This window comes from Microcebus murinus, chromosome 15 (genome assembly GCF_040939455.1).
Source record: "Microcebus murinus isolate Inina chromosome 15, M.murinus_Inina_mat1.0, whole genome shotgun sequence".
Classification (NCBI taxonomy): Eukaryota; Metazoa; Chordata; class Mammalia; order Primates; family Cheirogaleidae; genus Microcebus; species Microcebus murinus.
This window is the reverse complement of record NC_134118.1, coordinates 31,474,683-31,483,950: the sequence shown is the minus strand read 5'-3', so window position 1 is coordinate 31,483,950 and position 9,268 is coordinate 31,474,683. Positions and strand designations below refer to the sequence as shown.

The 9,268-nt window shown below is 37.3% G+C and overlaps 1 protein-coding gene across 7 annotated transcripts in view; it reads left to right on the top strand.

Annotated features, from left to right (window-relative positions):
- The window catches only part of RAPGEF2 (Rap guanine nucleotide exchange factor 2), a 241,484-nt gene that overhangs the window by 27,526 nt on the left and 204,690 nt on the right, over positions 1-9,268 (top strand). The window lies entirely within an intron of this gene.

Sequence of the window (9,268 nt, the reverse complement as noted above, 5' to 3'; positions counted from 1 at the left end):
GTATAACATTAATGAATATGGTTTAATTTTGTCACATAAAGTGGCCTATTACATCAACCACAAGCTTTCTTTAGGGAAATGTTGGAATGAGAGGTATCTCCGTAGAGATTTTACATTGGTTATCTGTTTTATCCCACTCCTGTATTGCTGAAAGGAGCTCTGATCTGGGATAAATGGAGATACATACATACACACACACAATAGGTATATATACACACAAAATATCTAAAAGCATTGATACAGAGTGTTCCTTTTTGATAGAAAGTAAAAAAGTATAGAGTTTGAAACTATTAAAACATTGGGGAAACACTTCAGGAGATTGGTCTGGGCGAGGACTTTTTTTTTTTTCTTTTTGAGACAGAGTCTCGCTTTGTTGCCCAGGCTAGAGTGAGTGCCGTGGCATCAGCCTAGCTCACAGCAACCTCAAACTCCTGGGCTCAAGTGATCCTTCTGCCTCAGCCTCCCAAATAGCTGGGACCACAGGTGTGTGCCACCATGCCCAGCTAATTTTTTGTTTCTATTTTTAGTTGATTGGCTAATTTTTTTTCTATTTTTAGTAGAGAAGACCCTTGCTCTTGCTCAGGCTGGTCTCGAACTCCTGACCTCAAGCAATCCTCCCACCTCGGCCTCCCAGAGTGCTAGGATTATAGGTTTGAGCCACTGCACCCGGCCTGAGTGAGGACTGCTTGCGTTATGCCTCCAAAGCACAGGCAACCAAAACAAAATGGGACAAATGGGACCACATCAAGCTAAAAAGCTTCTGCACAGCAAAGGAAATAATCAACAAAGTGAAGAGACCAACCCACAGAATGGGAGAAAATATTTATAAACTACCTATATGACAAGGGATTAATAACTAACTAGAATATATAAAGAGTTCTAACAACTCAATAGGAAAAAAAATCAAATAATTTGATTGAAAAATGGCAAAGGGTCTGAAAAAGAAGACATGCAAATGGCCAGCAGGCATATGAAAAAATGCTCAACATCATTAGTCATCAGAGAAATGTAAATCGGAACTATAATGAGATGTCATCTTACCCTAGTTAAAATGGCTTTTATCAAATAGGCAATAACGAATGCTGGCAAGAATGTGGAGAAAGGGGAACCAGCATACACCGTTGGTGGGAATGTAAATTAGTGCAGCCACTATGGAGCATAGCATGGAGATTCCTCAAAAAACAAAAAATGGAGCTAACTACCATATGACCCAACAATCCTACTGCTAGGTATATATCTAAAAGAAGGGACTTCAGTATATCCAAAAGATATCTGCACTCCCATGTTTATTGCAGCACTGTTCATAACAGCCAAGATTTGGAATCAACCTAAGTGTCCATCAGTGGATGAATGGATTAAGAAATTGTGATATATACACATAGAATATTATATAACCCTAACAGGAAATTCTGCCATTTGTAACAACATGTATGGAACTTGAGAACATTATGTTAAGTGAAATAAGCCAAATACAGAAAGACAAATCTTGCACATTCTTACTCATATGTGGGAGCTAAATATTAAAAACAATTGATCTCATGGAGACAGTAGAATGAAGGTTACAGAGGCTGGGAAAGGTAGTGGGGATGGGCCCATAAAGTGGGGAGGTTAATGAGTAGAAAATATAGATAGAATGAACAATATTTGATAGCACAACAAAGTGAGTATAATCAACAATAAATTAGGGTATACTTTAAAAGAACTGAAAGAGTGGAATTGGAATGTTCCTAAAACAAAGAAATGATAAATGCCTGAGGTGATGAATACCTCGATTACCCTGATTTGATTAATGTATATTGTATGCTTGTATCAGAACATCACATGTACCCTATAAATAGATACAATTATTATGTAGCCATAATAATTTTAAAAATTAAAAAAAAGTGTGAAGTTCATATTTAGCGTCTCCAAGTTATCTAGCTCAAGTTCCAACTACTGACACAATTAGTTTGGTTGTAGTTTTCACTGCCACACTGAAAATTTTATCTCTTTTAGCTTTTGAAATTTAAGTAGGTTTGGGAAGAAGTAAGAATAATTTCATACCTTGGAATGTAGGCCCAAGGTACATCAGAATTCTACTCTGTTCAAATATTAATATCTCTTTGGGTAGAGTAAAAAGACTCCACCAATGAGAATGAGATGAATTCCCTTTTGTGATGTGTCACAATGAGAAGTATAAAGATTCATATGAAGGAGTAGAATTTTTATGTTGGAGTACTTTTAATGATAAAGACAGGACAATTTTGAATTTATCTTTTGAGTTTAGATGATTGAAAGAATTAGGACATGCAGTGTAATAATCTCATACCATATTTTTGTCTATTTTCTTACTTCACTGGAGCATAAAACTATTGTCTGAGACCATTTGAACCAAAAATAACAGGACAAAAATACCAATCATGTAGTCCGAGGTTACAGTTAGTTCATATGCATTGAAAGCATACCCAACTTAACTACCACATGAAGGAAATTTCCAGACAATAATGAATTGAAATAGGTAGGGCAGAAGAATGTTGTACATTTTCCATTAAATAGAGTCTCAAGCAATTTGGTGCATCTGGCTAAAACATTTTCAGTGAATGGGTGAACCTAGCATAAGTGATAACTGTGTAAAGTTCGAAGAGGTGTACCTTTGTACACACAAGGCCCTCTGTCACATGCTTAATATTTTTAAACACATCTGTGTGTGTGGCACTGTGCTGCCAGGTGCATTGGGATACACAGATGAGCAAGGTATATTGCAGGGATCTAAACTCCAGTGAGGGCAATGCCAGTAGGAGAACAATTCATACAATAGCGAGGAAGTGCAGTGATGAGGCAACATGGAAAAGAGTGAAAGGAACTTTAACATGCAGGTATCAAATGACAGACTCCATGGTTGTTTCTATTAAAGGGATCATTGCATCCCCTGCAGCCTCTCCTATAGACTTTCTTCAATCTCACTTCAGATTATATTTCTGTAATACTTAAGGCTTGGAGAAGAGCATCCTTGTACAGTGTAAAATACATGTGTAGAGCATAGAATAAAAAAAGATTCTGAGGCATTTTGAGCAACATTTCTTTTACCTATTTTATATACTCAAAATACATGGGACCCTTTTAATTTTTTTTTAAAGATTATTTTGGTAATTTAAAATCCTGAAATACAGGCCGGGCGCGGTGGCTCACGCCTGTAATCCTAGCACTCTGGGAGGCCGAGGCGGACGGATTGCTCGAGGTCAGGAGTTCAAAACCAGCCTGAGCAAGAGCGAGACCCTGTTTCTACTATAAATAGAAAGAAATTAATTGGCCAACTAATATATATAGAAAAGAAAATTAGCTGGGCATGGTGGCACCTGCCTGTAGTCCCAGCTACTTGGGAGGCTGAGGCAGGAGGATTGCTTGAGTCCAGGAGTTTGAGGTTGCTGTGAGCTAGGCTGATGCCACGGCACTCACTCTAGCCTGGGCAACAAAGTGAGACTCTGTCTCAAAAAAAAAAAAATCCTGAAATATAATTATTGCAGGGATATTAAGCCCAGAATTAGTCTAAGGTCATCTTTTGTTAAGTAAGATTTGTTAAAAGATTTCCCTTTTAACAGTGAACAAAACAGCCAGATTTTTGTCAGGCATAAACAACTTTGCATCCTGTTGATTAAATAGAAAATACTTCAGTGAATGTGCTAAAAATAGATTTCTTCAGGTTTTCGGTTTTTGTCAGATTAGGGATAGAGTCTTTCTTCCTGAACAGGAAGAAAGAAGTCTAGTAAACAGGAATTACATGTGAAGAGATAGATTTCTGAAAGGGAAATGGAAGCCCATGCACTTAGAATTTCAGTTAAATAATATTTCACCATTATGAGTACTTTTTTAAAAAAAAATAATATTTCACCACTATGAGATTTTTAGGCTGGACGAGGTGACTTGCAACTGTAATCCCAGCACTCTGGAAGGCTGAAGTGGGAGGAGTGCTTGAGCTGAGGAGTTCAGGATCAGCCTGAGCAAGAGTAGTGAGACTCTGTCTCTCCCCCAAATAGAAAAACTTATTCGGGCATGGTGACACACGCCTATAGTCCCAGCTACTCCGGAGGCTGAGGCAGGAGGATTGCCTGAGCCCAAGAGTTTGAGGTTGTAGTGAGCTATGATGATGCCACTGCACTCTATCCCAGGTGACAGAACGAGACTCTGTCTCTCCCTGATACTCCCCCCACAAAAAGATTTTTGGATTTAATAGAGTGTCAAGTAGTCTCTTTAAAATACTACTATAGGTGATAAATTATTTTTACTAGGATGGCATGTTGCAGATTAAAGGTTTGAAAGTTAATTCAATTGTATTTTTGCAGATTTATGTTTAGCAGTGTTCCCAGTGCTTTACATTGAAAGGAGATAATTTTTCATTTTAGCTAAAAATAATTTTAGTACAGTCTAGTATGGTTGGTATAATGTCAGTAATTTAGTACAGCCATGTGTTTTTACATTTACATATGTATGTATTCAAGAAAGTTGGGAAAATGACAGGTATAATATTAAAAAAGCACTCCCCCATCCTGGAAATCAAGTAGGTAAACAATAAACAAACCTGAATTTACCTTTCTCTTTTTAAAGGCAGATGTTGAAAGCTATATATTAGTTCTGGTGATATTGTGATTTCTTAAAGATATTCTTGGGATGGCTCTTTTGTAATTGCCAAATGCTACGTTGTATGGTGACAGCTGTAAGTGTTAAAGTATCAAAGAATTTGGGATTTGCTGTAAGCTGGGAAAATAGAGAAGTGGATGATCAAGGTAGTGTTTGGGGAGATTGTTCTAATTATAGGGGTGGGAGGGAATCAAGGTGAGAAAACTTCTCAGTGATAGTTCTCTACTAGACAAAGAAGTAGCAAATGAAATCGAGAAGATCAACATTTTATTTAGCAGATGGGAGATGGGAGAAGAGAATTTAACATTGATAATGCCAATTTAATATCTAATAAGAGATCTTATAAGTAATGATGTTCAATCTTCATACCTCAATCTTTTTCTAGAAATATATTTTTTATCAAAAAAATGCACTCTAGAACCTAATAAAAACAATATAATAGTCTCTCTTCTGTATACCACCATTCCAGAGTCTCTAGTAAGTTTTTTTTTTTTTTTTTTTTTTTTGAGACAAGAGTCTCACTCTGTTGCCCAGGCTAGAGTGAGTGTCGTGGCGTCAGCCATCAGCCTAGCGCACAGCAACCTCAAACTCCTGGGCTCAAGCCATCCTTCTGCCTCAGCCTCCCGAATAGCTGGGACTACAGGCATGTGCCACCATGCCCAACTAATTTTTTCTCTATATATTTTTTAGTTGGCTAATTAATTTCTTTCTATTTATAGTGGAGACGGGGTCTTGCTCTTGCTTAGGCTGGTCTCGAACTCGTGACCTTGATCGATCTACCCGCCTTGGCCTCCCAGAGTGCTAGGATTACAGGCATGAGCCACTGCGCCCAGCCCTCTAGTAAGTTTTTATATACTTGAAGATAAAGTTTTGTAATCCTGCCAGCATATTTACATATATTTTATTAAACAAATGGAACCATTCTATACACACAATTTTTGCTTTTTTCTTTTGAGACAGGATCTCACTCCATCCCTCTGGCTAGAGTGCAGTGGCGAGATCATAGCTCACTGCAACCTCAGAACTCCTGGGCTCAAGTGATCTTCCTGCCTCAGCCTGCCGAGTGGCTGGCAGTACAGGCACATACCACCATGCCCTGCTAATTTTTCTGTTTTTCATAGAGATGGAGCCTTGCTGTTGCTCAGGCTGGTCTTGAACTCCTAACTTTAAGCTATCTTCCCGCCTCAGCCTCCCAAAGTGCTAGGATTACAGGTGTGAGCCACTTTGCTTGGCACTTGCCATTTCTTTTAAATGCTTCCATGAGATGATTCAGATGTCAGCTTCATTCTGTCCAGTGGATGCACACTGGTAATCCTGACTGCATCATCATTTATTTTAGCAGTCCCCTGATGGTGAACATTTAGGATATTTACAGATTCTATAATATGTCCCTTTAACAAATAGTGCTGTGATGAATATCATTATATATGTGTGTGTATGATGCATTTTCTGAGTAGATGCATGGATTAGATTCCTGGTAGTGGAATTACTGAGTCTAAGTGTGAGTGTGAGAGAGTGTATGTGTGTGTTTATATACAAACATACAGTTAGTATTTGGTGGATATTACCAAATGGCTTATTGAAAAGGCAGTACCAATTTATATTTCCACCAACAGTGTTTAAGAATCCATGCCAGCAATGGATTTTCATTAAACTTTTCTAATTTTGCCAGTCTGGGAAGAGAAAAATTGTATCCTAGTGTTTAGATAACATTTTTTGGTTCTGAGTGAAGTTGCACATATTTTTATATGTTTAGTGGTTAGTATTGAAGATAATTTTTAGCAGGTGTATGTTTATTTCAATTAGAAGTGATTTATGTTGAGTGGAGACAAACAATGGGATCCTGAAAGCCTAGCTCATCTCTAACATAAAAGAGTGCTCCTCAGTGTGTCCCTGTTGTTTGGGGCATCTGTGCACCATGGAAGATGTAAAGAATTCCCCTGTACCTTCCGAATGTGTGTGACCCAATGTCTTTTCCACATTTATGTGCATCTAAGATTTTAGGAATTTAGCAATTTTATTCTAACTTTGTTTAAAGAATATTATCTTCTAGAGCAATTAAGAAATGACTTAATTTGGATATTTATTTTTTTTATTTTGGAAGTAAAGAGTTACCCCAACCCAATACTACTCACAATATTAAAAATCATGGCAATAGCTTGTGTTGTTCTTTCTTCACTTTTTGTTATAGTCAGAAGTTAATAGATTTGTAGCTTTGACAAAATGAGGAATATTTTTCTCTCCTATATAATGAATCTTGATTTTCTGACAACCCAATAAGCAATTTATTTGGAGTATTTGAAAATAAATTGTGGGATGGAAAAGTCCTACTGGTACATTGGCAAGTGGATCGGACCAGATGATCAAATATTTCATTTCTACGTCTGCATTTCATGAGTCAGTTTCACACGACAGCTGCTGTGGGGGAAGGGTTGATTTACCAGAATTCTTCACGGTTTATTTAAAAAGAAATGAAATACATTTGGGCATGAAAGGGTAAATGGAGAAAGTTTATTGTTAATAAATAGAAAAGATCACTTAAGACATTTTTAAAAAGCCTTTTTGAGTTTATGTTTTCAGTGTTTCAGTGTTTTAAAATTATAGAAAGCAAAGTTTAATTTTAAAAAGACTTCTGGCTTATCAATAGTACTAGTAGCAAATATGAATACTTTCTGTGTATTAGGCTCTGTGTTAAATGTTTCACCTGTATTGTGTAGTAAGCATATTATCTCCATTTTTCAGAAGAGGCAGTGACCTGTTTAGGGTTGGTACAGATGGTACGTGGTAAAACTCGAGTTGTAATCCAGGGACTCTGGTTCTAGACTTGTGCTCTTAAGCATTGTGTTAGAACAGCTCCATGTAATCAAGCATAACATGTAATTTATGAATTGAGTGTATCTCATTGAAATAAATACCTATCTATTTTAAAACATTAAAAAAACTTCCTTGAGTACTTTTGGGGCTTAAGAAGAAATTTGCTGGTGGACGTGGTGGCATGTGTCTGTAGTCCCAGCTACTTGGCAGGCTGGGGCAGGAGGCTTGCTAGAGCCCAGGGACTCAGGGCTGTTGTGTGCTGTATTTGTGCCTGTGACTAGCCACTGCACTCCAGACTGGACAACACAGCAAGAACCTATCTCTTGGGGGGGAAAAAAAAAAGGAAGAAATCTGTTTTTTTCTGCAGTAAATTTCCTCTTATTTTGGTGATGAAAAATGTTGGTATTTGTTCTATTCTTGGTTGGGACCTTAATCTTCCCTTGTTTGGGTTCAAAGATCTGTGGGAACTCCCCATACAAGATGGAAACCCATAAAAGTAAGAAGCATATAAAAATGTATATTTGGAATGCTTATTTTCTCTATCTTATAGTATATTCAAGGAGAATATATTTTCTGGCACAAAATATTTCACTGGGCCCATAACTAGTTGACTAATAAAAAGAGGATTTGTAAAATCATATGATTTAATTTAGTTGATTTTGACTGAGAACTTGGATCAAATGTTACAATTTTTTTTTAACAGCTGCAGAGATATTCATATAAGGCTGTGGGTAAGAGCTGGATAAAATGTTACATGGTTGCTTTTGAAGTTGATATTTGGGGAGTGAGTTGGGTGGAATGGGTATTTTTGGTTCTTTTTGAATGGGCAGGGTGCTTTTGGGGGAAAGGGTTTTCTGTGACTCTGAACAAACATCTCCGTTTTTGACAGACCGTGTTGCCACGGAGACCTGTATATAGTATAAACTGTAACTTGCGGTATTAGATGGGAATATGGCATTGGGTCGTTGTGTGGGGCTGAGAGAGCAGAGTGCAGTCCAGATGTGTATAGTCAGTTTGTTCAAAGAGGTATTTTTTTTTTCTTTTTCTTTTTTCAGTAGCCAGATGCGCATTGGTCTTTTTACGATCTCCTTTCTCATATCCTTTATTCCTGTGTATGTGTGTGTGTGTGTCTGACGGAGGAGAAGCAGAACAGTATAAAGAAACCCTTTTCCCTTTCTTAGTCTCATAGTCCTACCTCTCACCCCAGAGCCAACCACTGCTGAAAATTTGGTGGGTGTCCTTCTAATTCATGTTTTTAATTCCTTTCCTCCACATATATCTCCATAAACCATAGTTTTTGTTATTAAAGTTCATCTAAATATTATCATGCTTCATATATCATTCTGCAACTTCCCTTACTTAGTCTTAACTATATTTCTGGGGGTCTCTTCATTTTGAGTTTATCTGGGTCATTTATTTTAGTTGGTGGGTAGTATTTTATTTACCACAGTTGGTCTAGTCCCTGAGTGATAGACGTTTAGATGTTCTTCTGTTGTGTTTCTATGTAACTCCTCAGTTCCATTTGTTCTTATCCCTTCCATGGTGTTGAGATAGGACCTCAATAAATACTTGCTTGACTTCATTTTGATTTGGCTAAAGAAAGGCCATAAGCCGTCAAGCTATACTTAATCTGTTCTACCTCTTTCAAATGGTCTCAGTTCAGTTTATTATTGAAAAAAAAAATGGTTTTAGGCACCGTCCAGTCATTCCTACCCTTCACATGTTCAGCCTAGTGAAACTGTGATACATATTACCCGTGCAGTTGTAGCCTGGCAGGTTCCAAGAAGAAACTGTTTCTCTTTTTAAGAGAAAAAGAGATATTCTTTAGAAGATTATAAGT